The sequence below is a fragment of the Doryrhamphus excisus genome, chromosome 8 (assembly GCF_030265055.1).
Source record: "Doryrhamphus excisus isolate RoL2022-K1 chromosome 8, RoL_Dexc_1.0, whole genome shotgun sequence".
NCBI lineage: Eukaryota > Metazoa > Chordata > Actinopteri > Syngnathiformes > Syngnathidae > Doryrhamphus > Doryrhamphus excisus.
In genome coordinates this window covers 9,664,724-9,686,019 of record NC_080473.1, presented here as the reverse complement: position 1 = coordinate 9,686,019, position 21,296 = coordinate 9,664,724, and the positions used below count along the sequence as shown (strand labels likewise).

General features: G+C 41.0%; 2 protein-coding genes across 4 annotated transcripts in view; one reads left to right on the top strand and one right to left on the bottom strand.

Moving 5' to 3' along the window:
• Window positions 1-21,296, top strand: part of dph1 (diphthamide biosynthesis 1) — a 294,949-nt gene that overhangs the window by 126,379 nt on the left and 147,274 nt on the right. The window contains exon 1 of one of the 3 annotated variants that reach the window (XM_058080440.1): window positions 9,500-9,680. The exons of the other annotated variants lie outside the window; for them this stretch is intronic. The gene's annotated coding sequence lies outside the window, so the exon portion shown is untranslated. Of the gene's footprint in view, window positions 1-9,499; window positions 9,681-21,296 lie in introns of those variants that run through there. 3 annotated transcript variants of the gene reach the window in all.
• Window positions 1-21,296, bottom strand: part of rtn4rl1b (reticulon 4 receptor-like 1b) — a 179,486-nt gene that overhangs the window by 84,119 nt on the left and 74,071 nt on the right. The gene's annotated exons all lie outside the window — the stretch shown is intronic.

Genomic DNA, 21,296 nt, shown 5'->3' with positions numbered 1-21,296 from the left:
TTTCTACCGCTTTTTCCTCACGAGGGTCGCGGGGGTGCTGGAGCCTATCCCAGCTGTCTTCGGGCGAGAGGCGGGGTACACCCTGGACTGGTCGCCAGCAAATCACAGTAAATTAAAATTAAAAAGTAAATTAAATTAAATTAAATTAAATTAAATTAAATTAAATTAAATTAAATTAAATTAAATTAAATTAAATTAAATTAAATTAAATTAAATTATATAGCATCCAGCGGGTTTATTTACCTCGACGTGCGCCAGCCAATCACAGGGCACATTAATTTAATTTAATTTTAATCAATTACATTTAATCATTTAAAAGTAATTTCATCTCCAAAAGGGGGTGCTGCAAAGAAAAATTAGGGAACCACAGCGTTAAGTGAAGTATTTACGAAATAGTATCCATACCGTATGTCTAAACAGCATCAGAGAGTACTCTGCCATCGACCGTAGTTGTTTCAAAGTGTGCATTTACACCCCCTAACAAGACTCAGCCCCCAACTGAACACTCAATAAGTGAGCATACAAGACTAACAAATAGTCTTTAGAGCCCAGATCATTTCCCGTGTCAACAATTCAGCTGAGAAATCAGCAAAAAGTTGTACTAAATGGATTTACTCAAGACTCCTCACAAAGCCTCTGCGGTGACCTTTTGTGCTTGAATTAGGGTTAATCAAAGTTTAAACCTTTTCAAATCCCTCAAGAAGACACTCGGGGAAACTGGATCGAACTTGGAATAATGATGTGAAACAAAGATGAGGGGGTTGGGCGGAAAAGAAGAAGAATCGGATCAGAGTTGGGACCGTTGAGGGAGGTGTAGACATGCCTTGTGTGCATTTGGAGGTTTCAAACAGTAGCTACTACAGGTTTGCAGGACATCTTCACACCGACGGCTCATCCATATTTTAAGACTGAAGCTGCTTCGTGCCTGAATGGGCCGCTCCGAAGGCGGCGGTCCACCGACAGAGACGACTCTCAGCCTGCATGGTAGCACAGCACACTCATTGCTGCTATTTTGGCAACAATGCACTGAAGTGTGTAGTGTGTGTGTGTGTGTGAGGGGGGGTACTGCATTTCTCCCGACAGTGAACCCACACAGCTCTTTGATCTACCTTTATGCGAATATTAAACTACCTGTCAACGGTGTGATTAAACACGTCCACTGCTTTCTTAAACTACAGTGGACCTCCTAAGTTCAGCCTGGTCTTTTCTGTGAGAAGTTATTATGATTTTTAACATTAGAAATAATGCTAACTCAGTTCATTCATTTCAGGCCCAAACTGTTATTACAAAATTGTAATTATCCAGGCGATGTTAGCAGTCATTCATTCATTCATTCATTTTCTACCGCTTTTCCTCACGAGGGTTGGGGGGGTGCTGGAGCCTATCCCAGCTGTCTTTGGGCGAGAGGCGGAGTACACCCTGGACTGGTCGCCAGCCAATCATAGGGCACATATAGACAAACAACCATTCACACTCACATTCATACCTATGGACAATTTGGAGTCGCCAATTAACCTAGCATGTTTTTGGAATGTGGGAGGAAACCGTTGTACCCGGAGAAAACCCACGCATGCACGGGGAGAACATGCAAACTCCACACAGAGATGGCCGAGGGTGGAATTGAACCCTGGTCTCCTAGCTGTGAGGTCTGTGTGCTAACCACTTGACCGCCGTGCCACCCGTTAGCAGTCATATTTAAGTCTTAATTGTCATAGAAGTAAAACTAAATAAAACAACAAAAAAGCAAAATTACTCTCCCTTTTTAAGAGGCCTGACCGACAGTGGTATTGTTGAAATAAATGCTTGTTTGCAACCAGGCAGAATAATAACATTTGTAGTTGCTTTCTATTGTCGGAGGGTATGCTGGAGCCTATCCCACCCTGGACACATACTATAAACAAACTGCGGTTGCTTTGTCGGTACAGAATAATTTAGGATTTATTGTCGAAGCATCTGCTTGGTAACATTTATTAATGCATGTAATTCATATTTCTATTTCATATATCTTTCTATTGTTGCAGTCCATTTGCAGTTATCATCACACTTGGTATGGTATCCTCCCGACAAAAACAAAACAAGCCAAAGAAAAGAAGAAAAGAAGAGGATGCCAATAAATAATATAAATAATAATATATTACTAAAAATTAATTTTGTAATTAACAAAATATACACTTCATACTAACAAACAATTACATAGAATATTTTAATTACATTTACATGACTTGTTGTCAGTGACCCGCCCAGTCCTGGTTACGGAACCCTGCTATAAGGTACCGTCAATCCAGGGTACACTCTAGTGCAGGGGTGGGCAAACTACGGCTCGGGGGCCACATGCGGCCCGCTAAGCGTTTGAATCCGGCCCGCCAGTTGCTTTCTAAGTATTTAAACTTTTAACATACAAACTGGCAACATGACTTGCAATTCGGATGTCTTATTTAGTAAAAAAAAAAAAAAAACTGTAAAATTAAATTACATCATTTGATGTGGTCTGATGTTTAAAGTGCTCCTGTAAAACATACAGCTGAGAGTATAACACTTTTACAGATAAAATTAGGCAAATAATTGAAGGAAAATTATAAGCATAAAATAGTGTGTGTGTGTGTGTGTGTGTGTTAAATATATGTTCTGGCCTTCCGGACAATTTTATTAACTCAATGCAACCCACAACTCAAAATATTTGCCAACCCCTGCTCCAGTGCAAGACACTAATTTGGCTTATTTGTTAACATTCAAGCTAATTATTATTATGTGTTTTAGATGAGCAGTAAAAGTTTTCATTAAAAAATTGTATTTACAAATAATTGTGGATTTGCAATTCAGATCACTCACGTTAAATTAAAAAAATAAGTTATATAAACTCCACTTGTAAAAAAACTAATTAGAGCTTTGGGAGGGAGTGATAAATGAAAACAAAGTCCACCCCAAGAGAACATTTGGAGATTAAATGAAAAGAAAAGACTACCAATGTAAATAATTGGTTTTTCTTTGTTCCTATTTTTATAGAAAATTGTCATACATTAAGAAGACAAATCATACAGGAAGAGATCCAACCCAAAAGGGTGCCACTCGTGCTTTGCACACTACACTCCATTTACTTCCATTACTCCATTTCTTGTGTTTGTTATGACTACACTGGGATTTCGCTGTTTGCCTCCCAAAGCAAATGGCCTTGAAGAACAAAAGTCATGGTCCCATCATATAACGCACAAATTTAGTCAAGTTTCAACCAAAATGAACGAGACAAGAAAGATCATGAGATGGAACTTGAGGAAAAAAAAGACAGCAAAGGTTGAATCTAACTATGATGAATCATCAGGAGAGAACCGTTTAAAACCATCCAGCCAAGCTTAAGAATGGCACTAATGGTGTGTGGCGATGTCAATTAAAGACATCACATCGATATGAAGGAGTGGAGGAAGGTGTGTGGAGGCAGAGAAGGAGAACATTTGATGATAATTGTCCGGAAAAAATGGAAAAAAAGTTATTGCAATGGAAACCTGTATGAGGGGCATGAGGGCACAGTGCCCCGCCGGAACCAGAAGATGGTTTCTTCCGACCAGAAATTACATGAGGGCATTCAAAAAGCAATGCGCTATTTTGTTCTTTTATGTTCTTCTTTCAATAAAAATGGCACAAATCAGAAAATGTCAGTTATTTAGCAAATGAAAAGGGCTGCACGGTGGACAAGTGGTTACCATGTAGGCGACACGGTCAGGAGATCAGAGAGAGATCCCTTGTCTATTGAGGTTAATTGGTAGCAGACCCGACTGTGATAGGTGAATTTTATAGTTAATAGTTTTTTAACATTATAAGAGCAGGGCTGCACGGCGGAAAGTGGTTAGCATGTGTGCCTCACAGCTAGGACACCAGAGTTCAATTCCACATTTAGTCATCTCTGTGTGGAGTTTGCATGTTCTCCCTGTGTATGTGTGGGTTTACTCTGGTTTCCTCCCACATGCTAGGTTAATTAGCGACTCCAAATCGTCCATAGGTATGAATGTGAGTGTTTGTCTATATGTGCCCTGTGATTGGCTGGCCACCAGTCCAGGGTGTACCCCGGCTCTCGCCTGAAGACAGCTGGGGTAGGCTCCAGCACCGCCCGCGACTGGAGAAGCGGTAGAAAATAAATGAATGAATGAATGAACATTATTAGAGCAGGGCTGCATGGCAGACAAGTGGTTAGCACGTGTGCCTCACAGCTAGGAGACTAGAGTTCAATTCCACACTTGGTCATCTCTGTGTGGAGTTTGCATGTTCTCCCTGTGTACTATGTGTGGGTTTACTCCGGTTTCCTCCCACATTCCAAAAACATGCTAGGTTAAATAGCGACCCCAAATTGTCCATAGGTATGAATGTGAGTGTGAATGGTTGTTTGTCTATATGTGCCCTGTGATTGGCTGGCCACCAGTCCAGGGTGTACCCCGCCTCTTGTCCGAAGACAGCTGGGATAGGCTCCAGCATACCCGCAAGCCTAGTGGGGATAAGCGGCATACAAAATTATGGATGGATAGCAAACTAAAATACATATTCCCATTCGCTAGCTCTGATTTCTTAGCTTCAAATATAAACTTTTGAGAAAGTTTGACTGCAAATCTCCAAATCACTTGTGTGTGTGACAGGTAGAAAAGCTCCCCTAAGGAGAATATTTCCGACCACCCTTTAAACAAGATAACTTTTCTGACTTTTTTGTAGGGAAATACTTTTTTTGACATATTGGGTCAGTATGGTATCTGTCTATAGTGGCCAAGACAACATCCAACATTGCAATACCGACTTGTGACACGTTTTAATGTCTTTTATTAGGGCAGAAGCACATTTTGATAATCCAAAGCCATCTTGTTGTGTCTGCTGGAAGTTTTGAGAAGTGGGTTCTACTTAGCAACAAAGAATTTGGAGGCATTTCTATCATGAAGAGACTCCAAAAAGTATCTAAAACTCATATGAAGTCTGGTATTTTGATTCAAAACTTCCTTTTTAATTTCATTTTGGCCATTTTCAAAGCTGGTTCAAAAAGCAACTTCATCCTCAAATTTCTGTCCGATCGTTACCAAACTCTAATCATGTAAACGAGACAGATGGGTGGTGCTAAAATTGTGAAAACATTAAGCTTAAGTCGCTGCTTTTGGACAGAGCATGGCGTGGAAGTTAGATCTATCGAGCTCTCTGTCCTCAAGCGCTTGCCAACTTTCATGCTACCCAGACAGGCGAGAGGGTGCCAAAGCCCGTTCATTCCTACTTGCAGCTTTAATCTCTTTTTGCAGTGCTAATGTGTAATGAGCAGCTGAATTAATTTTCCGTCCATCGGTGTCACAACTGGGCGACATGTGGCAGCATACGGCCATCTTTGAGCTTAAAACTGGTCCAGCTGGAACTAAGTGCCTGACACACACACACATATGAAAGTGTGTTTGCGAGAGACTAGTGCAGCGTGCTAATGCAGTAGCCTGTCACATGGTTTGTATTATAAATGAGCGCAGCACACGAGGGCGTCTGGACCAAGTATGGGGCAGCTAGATAATTTAGAGAGTTATGCCGGGGCCGCTTTGTCGAGCCGTGCTGTGTGTTAGCCGAAGCTGGCAAAGTGGCTTTGTGTTGCATGATATGTATGTGTCCACACACGTAGCTCACGTTGGAATACATAACATAACATATTATTTATCATCCACTGTGGAAGAAGGAGCGTGCAGTAACACACAAAGTTGGAAAGATATAAAAAAAAAATAGAATGTCAATATATATGGCTCCCCAAAGATTCTAGCAACGCACGATCCGATGTGGAGACACTTGATTTCCTCATCGTTTGCAGAGTTGTTGTCAACAGTAGCTGCATAATTCATTGTGATGGCGTCAGTGTTGACATCTTATCTTATAGAGGCCCGCAGATAGGATGGTATTATGTTGAATAAGTCAACAGAAAAGCAAGGGAAGGAGAAGCGGCATAGAAGAAGGATGGATGGATAGAAAAGCGAGGGAAATACTGAAGCTTAGTCCAAACAAATACATTATTCAACCTGCAATCAATTTAAAATCTTTGACTAACACACACACACACTACTAATGCCCTGCAAAAATAAAAAATAAAAAAAAATCCATAAGATATGTTTGTATATCTTGCAGCAAATTAAAACGCCTGGTCAGTAGATATCCTGACGTTACATGAAAATGTCAAAGCCTTAAACTCTTTAACGGGCATTCTCTAAATATATTTTTAACTTTTTTTAATTTTATTTGGGCAAATATATGAAACATTACAGTGCATTTCTTACATCAATCAAAATATAACTTTCCAATGATTGGAAAGTTGATGAAAATGATTCGATGAAGCAATTTTTAAGGCTTTGGGACTCCAGCTAACCACATTGAGAGACAGATGAAAAGGTAAAAACAGCTGTGAACCGTCCCAGGAGTGGCCCGGCCAACAAAAATGACCCCAAGAGTGCAGTGATGACTCAACCAAGGGGTCACAAAAGGCCCCACAACTGCAAACCTCACTTGCCTCAGTTGAACAAAAACTGATTCGGTGGAAAATGATTCGATGAAGGCATTTCTCAGGCTTTGGGACTCCAGCTAACCACATTGAGAGACAGGTGAAAAAGTAAAAACAGCTGTGAACCTTCCCAGGAGTGGCCCGGCCATCAAAAATGACCCCAAGAGTGCAGTGACGACTCAACCAAGAGGTCACAAAAGGCCCCACAATAATATCCAAAAAAAACACAAACCTCACAAACAAATACATTATTCAACCTGCAATCAATTTAAAATCTTAACTAACACACACACACGCCACTAATGCCCTGCAAAAAAACCCCAAATCCATAAGATATGTTTGTATATCTTGCAGCAAATTAAAACTCCTGGTCAGTAGATATCCTGAGGTTAAATGAAAATGTCAAAGCCTTAAACTCTTATAATAATAAAATATATTTTTAACCTCTTTTTTTATTTTATTTGGGCAAATATATGAAACATTACAGTGCATTTCTTACATCAATCAAAATATAACTTTCCATTATTTACATTTGTATTCAACTATCTGATCACAAGCCCAAAAGGAGTAGGCTGAAGCAACAGCTTATAAATGCCTTATTAATGCCACAGTCTTGTTTTCCCCTGTTATTATTATCATTGTAATATTATTATTGTTATTATCATTATCATTATTAACATTATTGTTATAATCTTTATCATTATTACCATTATTATTGTTATTATTATCACCATTGTTATAATCATCATTAATTCAACCATTTTCATCATTATAGTTGTAATAATTTTTGGATTATTTTTTTAATTAACTAAACAACTTAACAGTTGCATAACTATTCTCCTACCTATCGATGGAGGTTGGATTGTCTTTATGTGGTATTTTTGTTAATTTATTAGGTCATACCAACAATATTCAAGTCATCCAATATCAACTTTTTGATTTATTTAACCTGCACAACCTTTGATACACATTTCTTACATCTGTCCAAGTCACTTGAGGTGTGTGAGTGACCAGACAAAAAGCTCTGACAGCACTGACTACACCGCAAGACACCAAATATAATATCTTTTTCAGTCTTTTATACTTTCTTCATGGTGTTAGAGTCGGGTTATGATGGTAGTTGTGAGTGTGCTATTGATTTTCATTGTCTTTTTCTCCCTTTTCCAAAGAATACCGTTATCTGCAACAGTATGTCATGTATTGTAGTCGTGGCACTAGACAAGGACATACAAAAAAAATGGCTTGCAAGCTCAGCAAAAAAAAAAAAAATACAAATACAATAAGCGCTATTCAAATGATTATGCTGACTGCATGTTTAGTATATTGTTCATAGATAACAGCAGGAGACATCTTTATTTGCATTTGCCGCCTCCGCCATTCTCTGCAGTGATCTCCCATCTGTGGGCGGAGCACTTTCCATAGCAGACCTGTCAACGAGCCCTTTGCAAACCTGTGCAGAGTTCATGAGCATCCTGGGATGTGTGCCAAAATCCCTTGGTGCCCTCAAGAAATAAGTAAAAGCTTCCCTTCTGCCGAGTCCTTCGCTATAAGGAAAATAAGACCCTTGGAAGGACATGGAGGGAAAAAAAGAAGAGGCTTTTTTTTTTGCTCTCTGCCTGCTTTCTAATTAGACAGGCCAATGTGAGCAGAATACCAATGGAGGGATGCAAAGTGGAGAGCAGATGCAGATGGGAGGAAAAAAAACACGGGGGTGTCCCACAACCTTAGCCCACATAGGAACGCCACCTGGAAAGGTAAACAGGTGTTCTTATACTGGCGACTTGGGCGCCATAATCAGTGGGTGTGTGTAAAACAGACAGATGGGCAAGGCCCAGAGTCGCACCCAACAAACTGGATGCTTGACAGCAAATTAAGGTATTTTTAATTTTAGAGGGATCGGGGATTTAAAAAAAAAAAAATAGATAACCGCAATGTAAATGTGGATGACAAGCATGTAATTAATTGTGCTCATTTAGAAAAGAAAGAAAATTTGATTAAGCAATTTCAATTTTTTTGTGGTTGCTTTGGGACTCCAGCTAACCACATTGAGAGACAGGTGAAAAGGTGAAAACAGTGGTGAACCTTCCCAGGAGTGGCCCGGCCATCAAAAATGACCCCAAGAGTGTAGTGACGACTCAACCAAGAGGTCACAAAAGGCCCCACAACAACATCCAAAAAAACGCAAACCTCACTTGCCTCAGTTAAGGTCAGTGTTCATGATGCCACCATAAGAAAGACAAGACAAAAACCACTGCTGAACAAAAACTGATTTGGTGGAAAATGATTCGATTAAGTCATTTCTAAAGCTTTGGGACTCCAGCTAACCACATTGAGAGACAGGTGAAAAGGTGAAAACAGTGGTGAACCTTCCCAGGAGTGGCCCGGCCAACAAAAATTACCCCAAAAGTGTAGTGACGACTTAACCAAGAGGTCACAAAAGGCCCCACAACAACATCCAAAAACCTCACTTGCCTCAGTTGAGGTCAGTGTTCATGATGCCACCATAAGAAAGACAAGACAAAAAGCACTGCTGAACAAAAACAACATTAAGGCCTGAATTAATTTTTAAAATACTCTGTGTTGTGACGAGGGCTGGGACGACGTGTCGACACAAAAAATACAACTGCATGTTGATGCACCTTCACTCACAATTAGTGGTGGGCAAACCGTTCATTTCAGTGGACAGGATCATTCCGCTTCATTCAGTAAAAATAACCGTTCATTTCGGTCAATTGGTCGTTAGCTGATTGTGATCTCCCCCTGTGCAAAGACCCGGTCAGTCGTGTCGAGTCAGTCCGTTCACTCATGTTCACGTTCGTTCTGACTCAACAGCTCAACAACTAGCGCTGTGTCGGTCATGAACAAAACGGTCGGCGGACTGAACGGGTATTTTATGGGTGGTTCATTCGTTCGCAAAAATGAACTAGTTCTTTTGAGCCGTTCGTTCACGAACGCCACACCACTACTCAGAATCAAATAATGGCGGCAGCCACGGCAACAAGTTTCAGTGAGTCCGGCCAGAAGAAAAGATCGCGCAACTGAGTATCCAAAGTATGGGAATACGTCACGCACGTAATGATGCGGTAGTTTGTGACCTATGTAAAATTGAGACGGCACATCACAAAAGCACGACGGCGATGCATCAGCGCCGATTGAGGAAATAACCGGGAGCTGCTTGTGAGGAGAAGACGCCGTAAGTTTTCAACTTTTTTTAATTTCCTTGTTTGCAATGATTAACCCTGTCATTCATTCAAACCGCACCACGTAACTTGTGCTCCATCGTCGCCCACACAAAAACACACTCCTCACACACTCGCGTCTTGTTGACACTTTTTTTTAACTGACACACATACACACTACTGAAATACACGCTATAGTTAGTTTTATTTCTATTATTATTGTTGTTATTAGTATTATTCATATTATTCAACTTTATTGATATGGGCAGATCATTTAGAAATATATATATATATATATATATATATATATATTATTAACCTGTGCAGGTGTTTGTGGTTTATGTTTTCAGGGATTAATTGATGCATCAAAAAACGATTTTCTAGATTAATCAATTACAGAAATAATCGTTTAACCCAGCCCTAGTTCTGATGAGACTTTTTGGAATGTTTGTAACCCATTACATCTGACCTAAAAGCCACATAAAAAGAACATCATACTAACAGTAAAACATGGTGGTGGTAGTGTGATGGTCTGGGGCTGTTTTAGATTCATATATAGCTTGTTCATAAATGTGTCTGGAAGGTGTGTAACCCATTACATCTGACCAAAAAGTAAGACTGCATGTCAGAAAAAGAACATCATACCAACAGTAAAACTTGGTGGTGGTAGTGTGATGGTCTGGGGCTGTTTTAGATTCATATACAGCTTGTTCATAAATCTTTCTGGAAGGTGTGTAACCTATTACATCTGATCTAAAAGTAACACTGCATGTCAGAAAAAAAACATCATACCAACAGTAAAACATGGTGGTGGTAGTGTGATGGTCTGGGGCTGTTTTAGATTCATATATAGCTTGTTCATAAATGTGTCTGGAAGGTGTGTAACCCATTACATCTAACCTAAAAGTAACACTGTATGTCAGAAAAAGAACATCATACCAACAGTAAAATGTGGTGGTGGTAGTGTGATGGTCTGGGGCTGTTTTTGATTCATATATAGCTATATAATTATACTTTTTATTGAATAATAATGATAGTAATAATAACACTGTGATTGGTTGGTGACCAGTGCAGAGTCTCCCAAAGACAGCTGGGATAGGCTCCAGCACACCCACGACACTAGTGAAGACAAGAAGTATAAATATCGGATGGATGGGAATAATAACCCATTAATCAAATTGCCAAAAGAAAGCATGATATGATTTTATATTATCATTGAGAAACACATATTTTTTAAAAGTACCCAACTTTTCAAAGAGTTGTATTTAAATTTTCCAAGCTCTTACCTCAGAGAAATAAAAGATCAGTGGAGTGCGAGGAGCAAAAGCGTAATGATGATACATTTGGATGAGGCGACGAGAAGGACAATTCTCACCAGAATCATTTAATGAGAAAATGTCAGCAGCGACATGACGATCAACACGGTTCTTGTGCTGACAATAGAACAAGTTTAGTCAGATACCTTTAGAAAATAATTCACTCAAGGAAAATGAAACGATCAATATGACCTTTAACCTGAGCCAAGCAAAAATATTGCTGTTCAAAAAACAATAGTTTTCTCCTAAAGATGACAACCAATGAATGTGGAGAATACCTAAAACCTCAGCACTCTGCATTGCATCCTTGCTATTTAGGTTTAACATGACAAAGCTCTTATGTAAATTCATTAACAGATTGTTAACTTCTAATAGTCCCCTGGACCTCCTCTGTGTTTAACAACACAATTAGTGAGATATAACGTTGGAAGAGAGCAGAAAGCGCTGGATTAAGTCTCATACAGGCGGCTTCAATTCAGGAGTCTACAATGACAATTTTGTCCCCGGCGGAAAAATGTCTCACTGATGCACGGCCCAGGCCTGCATGAAAACGAACATGATGCAGCTTCTACAGGTGGAACTGGGTGTCATTTTCTGTCGCAGATTGGTTGAATTAAAATGAAATTTATGCCCCACAGAGTGGCAACTCAAGTGCCATGCGCCTCTTTCAAGATCATAAAGGAGAATATTACAGGGTTCCTGTTTGAAGGCTTTCTTACAAGGGGACCTATTTATGCTTTTTTTCACTTTTCTGACCTATAAATGTAGTTAGAATGTTCTATTCTTGTGTTAAATGATGCTAAAGTTTCAGATAATGAAGTTTGCGTATTTGGAAGTGAGCCCTGAAAAAAGTTTGGGATGGCTCAAAACACTCGGTTTCAAAAGGCGTGGTAAAAACTGTCCCTGTGTGATGTCACAGACGGATGGATGTCCTTATATGGACGTGTCTTTAAGCCAGATAAGGAATCTGCACTCTCCCAAGCCCTGCTTCTCTTTTTACTTGCTAGCAAAGCTTACTAAATAGAAGCTCCCCTATTGTGTATTTTGTTCAATCAATTCATTGATTGTTAATAATCGTGTCAAGTGTGTGGGGTATTGATTGTTCTTTGATCATGTTTTCTAAGCTTGCCTTGTTTTTTGACAACCAAAAAAAGCAGCCCTTCTCATGTCCACATACTGTATATGTTTGCAGCTTCAAAAATAATCATGCTGGGTTTACGATGCTCAGATATTTTTTGGTTGAATAGTTTAGGAAAGTGATGATGCAAGTTTGTTTGTTGGTAAAATTGCGCAATGAAAAATCACGTGACCATATTCGGTCATATGCTGTATGTATTCAGTGTCAGTGTCGTATAACCATTTCTGGATTAACATAATTTATTACAATAAAGCAATAAGTGACATGATGTCATGGGCTTTTCTACCTGTCTGCACACTGTTTCACACCCCAAGTTCTATGTCTGCATGCATTCATACCATAAATGCTTAATGCATAAATTACTGTAGTTACCATGTATTTCAATGAGAACATTGAGAGAGAGGTTCTACAGTCTCATTCGAAATTATATTAAAACAAAAACTATAATGATTTGCTTGATTGCTTGCTTGATTGTTAATCTTCCCCATTGTCTATTAAGAAAATGAAGTGAAATACACATCCCTAATGGAGGTAATGGTGCAATACCTTAAATTAGCAGTCAGGGATAATTGACGTTTCACCACCTTTCCTGCCTGGAATTAAACATTGATTGTTTTAGCAGGTTTCCGTTTGTACAACCATGGCTTTCTGAACCCCAACGTTAGAGCCAATGCTTTTGTTAGAGTTGTCTTGGCTAGTCCATCAGTATTATAGAAGAAGGTTTGACCATATTTAGATGACCAAAAGGTTGATTCACGATGCCTTTTATTGGAATACAGTTAAAATATGCCTCTTCTGGATGGAAAAAAACATTCAAAAAGAAATAGTTTTCATCTCTAAAATGTTGATTTCGGGGGACAAACCATTTATTTAGGGGGGCATTGAACACGCCCAGTTGGCATCATACTTTCCGCTGCCATTAGGTTGAGTTCTCATTATGCGTGACGTCTCAAATGTGATACAAAAATGTCCATGTTGGTTCAGACGCTTACATTAAATAACGGTTGGTGTCATTGTTTCTTTCCACTGAAATGTGGATTCTGAAAAATCTGCCTGTGAGGTTTTGGTGACGTGTCTGCACTGAGCGCCTTTCAGACAATTTACCATTACGCAGGCTGCGCTTTGCCTGCGCTTTGCCTGCGCTTTGCCTGCGCTTTGCCTGCGCTTTGCCTGCGCTTTGCCTGCGCTTTGCCTGCGCCTCGAATAGACCAGAATAGACCTATTTTGTCCTGCTGTTTTGTCACAAGATTGTCATTGCGCCAAGCTGAACCCTTGGTGCGCCGCCACGCCCATCTCAGCGCAGTCCAATTTACCAAATTGTCTACCAAGTGGTGCACTGGACCAAATTACCACTGTATGGGCTGCGCCACCTTGCGCTGCGCCACAAAATTACAGCCCCTAATGTCCACCAATTTAACTGCTCAATGAAGACCAATGAAAACTAGGACATTCCCATCATTTCAAAAATAATTTTTTGACTTTGCCTGCCCTTTGCCTGCCCTTTGCCTGCGCTTTGCCTGCGCTTCATCTGCGCCTCGAATAGACCAGAATAGACCTATTTTGTCCCGCTGTTTTGTCACAAGATTGTCATTGCGCCAAGCTGAAAATGTGGACTCCTCCCTTGGTGCGCCGCCACGCCCATCTCAGCGCAGTCCAATCTACCAAATTGGCTGCGCACAGTGGTGCACTGGACGAAATTACCACTGCGTGGGCTGCGCCACCTTGCGCTGCGCCACGAAATTACAGCCCCTAATGTCCACCAATTTAACGGCTCAATGAAGACCAATGAAAACTAGGACATTTCCATCATTTCAAAATAATTTCCGTTTCAAAACGACCGAGACAATACTTTTGTTACCACAGGGCCAATGTACCATACAAATCATTTACAGCTGTTATTTCATGGTCAAATTATTACATAGTGAAGCTTGAAATGTCACTCGCTAAATATTGAGACTCATTGGACAGCTGAGTTTTGAACAACATCGGAGGCTTCGGGTCTCCAAAAAAAGTCAACTAAATATTTGAGAACAGACTAGGCCTCCAGCTTTGTCAAAGGTCATGATGTGATTTGAATATTTTCCTTTAAGCACTTTTAAGCAGATTTGAATAGATTGTACTTCACTCGAATACGAGCGCAAGAGGCTTGACTTTCAACCGTGCGTGTTTAAAAGGCTTGTGAACTCATGAACCTCGCTCATCATTGAAGCCTGAAAATGTTATACTTTATCCACTTTACAGAATCCATATATCGTAGTTCAGCCAAAATATGAAAACAGGGCAGTAATTACTTATCTCACATTGACGTGACAGGAAAGCTCGCAGTTTAAAGCAGCGGCTTTCGTCGATATCGAGGAGGTTTCATGAAATATTCAGTCCAAACTGTCACACCGTGATAGAGAGAGCCCGGCTTAAAAGTGAGACCATCCATCAACGCGTCTGAACCGCTGCAAAAACACGTGAGACCCATTTCCTTGTGACACCTGCGTTTGATTCATTATTGAGCAACATTTAGCTTCACTTCCAGCCCAGTCACACTTGTTTACACGCATGAGCGGCAAGGAAAAGCCATATCACGAAGAGAATGAAGAATTATGTCGCAGATTTAACTGATTTAGTGTCACAGCCTTGCTTGCCGGTTGCCATGCATGCAAACATCTTTTAAATCCCGCCAGGGAAATACACACAGGGTCATATTCCTTTCCCGTGTTAAATGGTCTCATAAAATGGTCCCTTTTTGTCAACATCATGTCTGCAGAAGGACGCTTAGAATCAGATTTTCCGGATCCATAAAACAAAGTGTCATAGCCACACTGGATAGCGGTAGTAATTAAATTCCCGACAAGCCACACACAATAACAAGGCGTTGCTGGGGGTGGGATTGGACACTGGAATTGAAGTTCAGAAGAGCGAGACCTTTATAATGAAGCTTAGCCGTTTATAGTGGAGCGCTAATCTCACTTCTAACGTGTAGCCGACAAATGAAGTGGCGAAAAAAGAGAATGATGTACTGTTCGTGTAGCGCCAGCAATAATCCCGTTTAATGTGAAACCTGGTGCAGATCACAAAGACGCAATGCATCTTTTTTAATGAGGGAAGCAATTAGGATGAGTGTGACGTACCGTATGGATGAAATTGGTCATTTAATTTACATCAACAAACACCTTCCCGCTCTGTTGATAAAGGAAATCAGCTTTTTTTTTCATCATAGAATCAATTTCGGCTGCACGGTGGAAGAGTGGTTAGCACGCAATGTGAAATGTGCTCGACACTCTGAAAAATCTGCCTGTTATGTTTTGGTGACGTGTTTTGGTGCCTGTCAGACGATTTACCATTACGCAGGCTGCGCTTCGCCTGCGCCCCCAATAGACCTATTTTGTCGCGAGATTGTCACTGCGGTAAGCTGAAAATGTAGACTCCTCCCCTGGTGCGCCGCCACGCCCATTTAGAATCAATTCCGGCTGCACGGTGGATGAGTGGTTACCACACAGACCTCACAGCGAGGAGACCAGGGTTCAATTTCGCCCGAATAGACCTATTTTGTCACACTGTTTTGTCACGAGATTGTCACTGCGCCAGGCTGAAAATGTAGACTCCTCCCCTGGTGCGGCGCCACGCCCATTTAGAATCAATTCCGGCTGCACGGTGGACGGGTGGTTAGCGCACAGACCTCACAGCGAGGAGACCAGGGTTCAATTCCGCCCGAATAGACCTATTTTGTCACACTGTTTTGTCACGAGATTGTTACTGCGCAAAGCTGAAAATATGGACTCCTCCCCTGGTGCGCCGCCACGCCGATTTAGAATCAATTTCGGCTGCATGGTAGACGAGTGGTTAGCACGCAGGCCACACAGTTAGGATACCTGAGTTCAATTCCACCTTCGGCCATCTCTGTGTGGAGTTTCTTCCCGTGCAAACGTGGGTTTTCTCCGGTTACTCCAGTTTCCTCCCACATTCCAAAAACATGCTAGGTTAATTGGCGACTCCAAATTGTCCATAGGTATGAATGTGAGTGTGAATGGTTGTTTGTCTATATGTGCCCTGTGATTGGCCACAAATTGTTTCCCCTTAGACTTCCTGGCAGACCTGTAGCCACTTCCACATTAAGGGTATTTAGCCACCCAGTTGTATGAGGAGGATGTGGCCTGCATGTTACTAGGCTTGAGTTTAGGACTGAATCATTTTGCCTTGTCATTGCTCCTGTTCTCATTCCAGCTGTGAATTTTGTAGACTTGCCCCCTGTCCTCCTAGCGATTTGTGACACAGTCCTTTTTTTCCCTCTTACTTTGGTTGGCATCTATTTATTTTGGATCCGTTACACTGCTGTATTTATGTTTGCCTATACTGTCTTGCATCATCTACTTTATTGAGTTGTTTGTTCACCATTTGTCAACATTGGAGACCATTGCTCACCATTGTTGTTTATTGTGTGGCTCTGCGTCTGGGATCCTTACCTGCAATACTGTACACAGATCAAATGAAGTATATAAAATACAGTCATTCATTCATTCATTTTCTACCGCTTATCCTCATGAGAGTCCCAGGAGTCCCTGGACTGGTGGCCAGCCAATCACAGGGCACATATATACAAACAACCATTCACACTCACATTCATACCTATGGACAATTTGGAGTCGGCAATTAACCTAGCATGTTTTTGGAATGTGGGAGGAAACCGGAGTACCCGGAGAAAACCCACGCATGCACGGGGGAGAACATGCAAACTCCACACAGAGATGGCAGAGGGAGGAATTGAACTCGGGTATCCTAGCTGCGAGGCCTGTGTGCTAACCACTTGAACACCGTGCAGCCGAAATTGATTCTAAATGGGCGTGGCGGCGCACCAGGGGAGGAGTCCACATTTTCAGCTTGGCGCAGTGACAATCTCGTGACAAAACAGCGTGACAAAATAGGTCTATTCGGGCGGAATTGAACCCTGGTCTCCTTGCTGTGAGGTCTGTGCGCTAACTGCTCTACCACCGTGCAGCCCTAAATACAGTCATAAAAACACTAAAAACAAAAAGTAAATGAAACATTAATAATAACAAAAGAAAGACCAAAATAAAAACACTACGTTGCTTAGTCACTTCCATAGGAGCTGATCCTTCAACATCATCAAGGATACTGCAGCGTACTGTAGTTGTGTTTGCCGTTTGGCGAGTTATGTGATTTCCGAACGTCCATGAACATGACAGGCTGAGCCCTCAATGTGTGGGTGCTAATGTGCTAATGTTGTTTTGACGTGGTTTCCTGCCGATAGTGTCTGATATCATGAATTTCTCCGTGCCAGGGAAGCTACAGCTCTCAAGTTGAACAGACATGCCTTGACATACTGGATATGGTTTATGTCTTGGACATGGCACAGACGGTGGTGGGCTTTTAGTCAAGGTGACATACATCTATTTCAGGGAAGTTGGCAAGTCCAATGTCTGTAACGATTCTGCAATGTGATGATCCGAGCTCGATATCAAGTTGTCTGTGGTGCAGCTCTCCTCCATCTAGCAGTCTGCCCATTCATTGTGTCCTGTGTCCACTGCCGTACAAATCAGTAGCCTGATTTGTTATTGCAATAAAGAGATCCACCTCATCTTCCTCCTTAATGTTTATCCTTAATGATGCTTGCCTGAGCATATAAAAACACATACAAACTTGATAGTGTGCACGGGCTGCACCGAGAATTACATGTTTATCTTCATGAATATGCAGATCAGAATGCAGTAAATACTGTGAGAAGGAGATGCAAATGTAATCATTTTGCACCAGCAATGTGATTTATCAAAATGAGAAAAAAAAACTGTTTGCAGTCAGTGTTTTTGCATTTATTTTTAGCATGTTTGGAGGTCAGGTGCAAAAATGGCGCAGTGTTACGGCGGGCCGCGAACAAATGACAAATCTTACATGTGCCTGGACTTTTTTTTTAAAAACGATTAAAACATGATGATATTTCTCGTTCAAAGGGGATCTATTGTGCTTTTTCCACTTTTCTGACCTATAAATGTAGTTACAATGTTGTATTAATGTTCTGTTAAACGATACCAAAGTTTCAGATAATGAGGTTTGCATATTTGGAAGAGAGTCCTGAAAGAAGTTTGGGATGGCTCAAAACGCTCTGTTTCAAAAGGCGTGGTAAAACTGCCCCTTTGTGATGTCACAGAGGGGCGAACTTCCTTATATTGTTAGGAAGTTACGAAGCACATTGGGTGTGTGACCAATCACAGCGGAATAAATTAAAACAGACCGTTTTAGCAGGAAGCACAAATCAAAGGAAATGCAGGTTGAATAGGTGCAGATTCTGGAAAATCTAAAAAAGGTATTGGCCACACAGTCCAGAGATTGGGAAGACCTGGCTTTGAGTCTCCGGTGGAGTTCTCCCTGTGCGTGGTGGGTTTTCCTCCCACATTCCAAAAACATGCTAGGTTAATTAGCGACTCCAAATTGTCCATAGGTATGAATGTGAGTGTGAATGGTTGTTTGTCTATATGTGCTCTGTGATTGGCTGGCCACCAGTCCAGGGTGTGCCCCGCCTCTCGTCTGAAGACAGCTGGGATAGGCTCCAGCATACCCGCAACCCTTAATTATAGAGAACTACTTTAAGAATGAAAACGTTATCTATAGTTCACACATGGTCATGGTTTCACCAGTCAAACCTTTTAGACATTATAAATGCCTGAAGTATGAAAAGTATTGATTTTAGAGAACTGGTATCAAAGCATTGTATCAGTATCTGCAGTATCAGTCCGCATATAACCAGGTCTCAAGCTTTTCTCATGTTTAGGGACCAACATTTTTCAATTTTTTTCCCATTAATTTATGAGAGTGTGTTTGTAACCATTCTCAAGATGCTGCGCCTCCCCTGAATCTTGAATGGAGTCTCAAGAGAGCCCCATTCGTAGTACTACCCTGCATGTTTTCACTCTCCAAAGCATGTTTTTTATTATTTTTGTGACTCTACGGCTCGTCCACCATCCATTTGGCTTCCCAAGGCTGCCTCACGTTTGTCCACTGGGCTCCTTTTGAGGGCAGTGATGTTGAGTTTGTGAACGCTGTGGCACATTTGAAATGTTGACTTGAACAAGAAGCATCACATGGTCAGTGAGGGTTGTCTGCTCCAGTTTGTGTTATGATACAGTAGCGGAATGCATGAGTGGATTAGAGTGCATGTATCTGAAAATGCTGTTTGACCTTATGGTTGTCAGAAATTGTAGCAGTATGGGGTCTATGTGAATAAATATATAAACAAACCAGCTGCAGAACTCAAGAAAAAAACTGTTCTTGTCAAGCTGCATGACGACTTTGAAGTGAAGTAAGCGGATACGAGGATACAGTATGTAAATAGCGCCTGGGGTTTGTGAGAAACATCAACACAAATAGCTTGACTTGCTAATAATCATTGTAATGCTATTATTATTGCTGACATGGTGTCAGCTCCAAAGTCCTGATACAGAACATCATAGAGTCCTTCTCTGTTTATAGTCCTCAATGAGTTCGAGAGAGCGAGAGAGAGAATGGGGGGAAAGCAAAATGAATCTAATGAGCTTTGGCTTATTACGCTTCTGAATGACAATGACGAGCATCCGCTTACCAGCAGACATATTCCATTGTGAGTCAATGACTTCCGCGAGCACGATGCAAAACAAAAGGCAAAAGGAGGGGAATTCAGTCAATGACATGAAAAGCCTGCGTCGTCAGATAAGACAAGGAGGCTTCACAACCCCGGTTTTTTTTTTGTTGTTGTTGAGAATGGCTGATATGGCGGCTTGGTGTGATGTCCGCTGTGGTAGGTTTGTTGCTCAGCCACCACTTCCTGCATCAATAATTCAGCATCTCCCCGATGTCGTGTTTTTGGCTGCCTTTTCTGCATAAGAACAATGTAAATGCCAAGACATTTGGAGGTCGGAGAGCAGAAAAAAAATAATTTTCAAGAATCTTCTGTGGATGATATTCATGCAAAGTAGGGTGGAGCATAGAGAGGGAAATTAAGGTCATTCTAAAGTGATTAACATCTACCATAACATTCTACTTCTAAAGGTAAACAACAACAACAACAAAAAAGGGCAAAAGCAGGGTTTTTACTCCCGGATTACAATGTTGGCTCAACTTCAGCATCAAGCTTTCCGCATACTGTGTGTCTAGATTTCAATATTTTTCAGTGAATGATGTTTGCATTATTTACCCAAGTGAGCGGAAATGTGGATATTTACCGGTACTTTAGCCGTGAGTGAACTGACAGTTTGATATGATGTGTAAATGATTAAGTGAATGGACAAACTGATATATGTAGATGGATATACATGTTTACATTACGTGTGGATGTGAGTGTTTATGTTTATGTGAATGGGCATGTTGTGCTATAAATATATATTGGTGCTCACCCAATATGAATATGCCACAATATGCAACACAAACAGGATACAACAAACATAATATCACTCCTATGGCACTATAAAATGGGCATACAAGCACGTATGAATTTAAACCTGGCAACTTGTGCATATTTCCGCTTCTTAATGGGCCCTTTGGAAGTGGCTGGTTTGGCGTGTGAGCCAACGGTAGGATGGCAGCAATGCGGTTTGTGACGCATGCGTGTGGTGCGTGGACATTGTGTGCACCCTCGGATGTCGAATGTGTGTGTTTGGTGTGCAGGGAAAAATCTGTGAAAGTCTCAGTGCGAACTCCTTGGGTAGAGAGAGCGAGCAGTTCGCCGTCTTAAAGGGACAGAGGGGTTCATGCGCGTGCAGACGTGCAGACATAAATTAAGTTCATTCATTTTCTACCACTTATCCTCACGAGGGTCGCAAAGGTTGCTGGAGCCTATCCAGGCTGGAGTAAATATACATGGCTACATTTGTGAAGGTTCTGCTTCAAATGAACTGGATCTTTTAAAAAAAAGCCTTTTTTTCTCCCTTTTTTTGTTGATGACTGATATTTTGCTGAAACTTATATATTTTCTCCTGCTGATTACTAAAGAACTTTTTTTCTGACGAAAGATGAGAGTCTAATCGTTTTTCGGTTTATACCGTGTCTACATAGCCCAAGAACACAATATCTTGTATGCCTTGACAAATCGGTCAAAATCCTCAAAAATGGCCAGTACCGACAGGGACGGGACAGTATAGTGGCCTTAAAGGGTCCAAACTGTTCTTGATTGACTTGAATGTAAGAATCTTGTTGTAAAA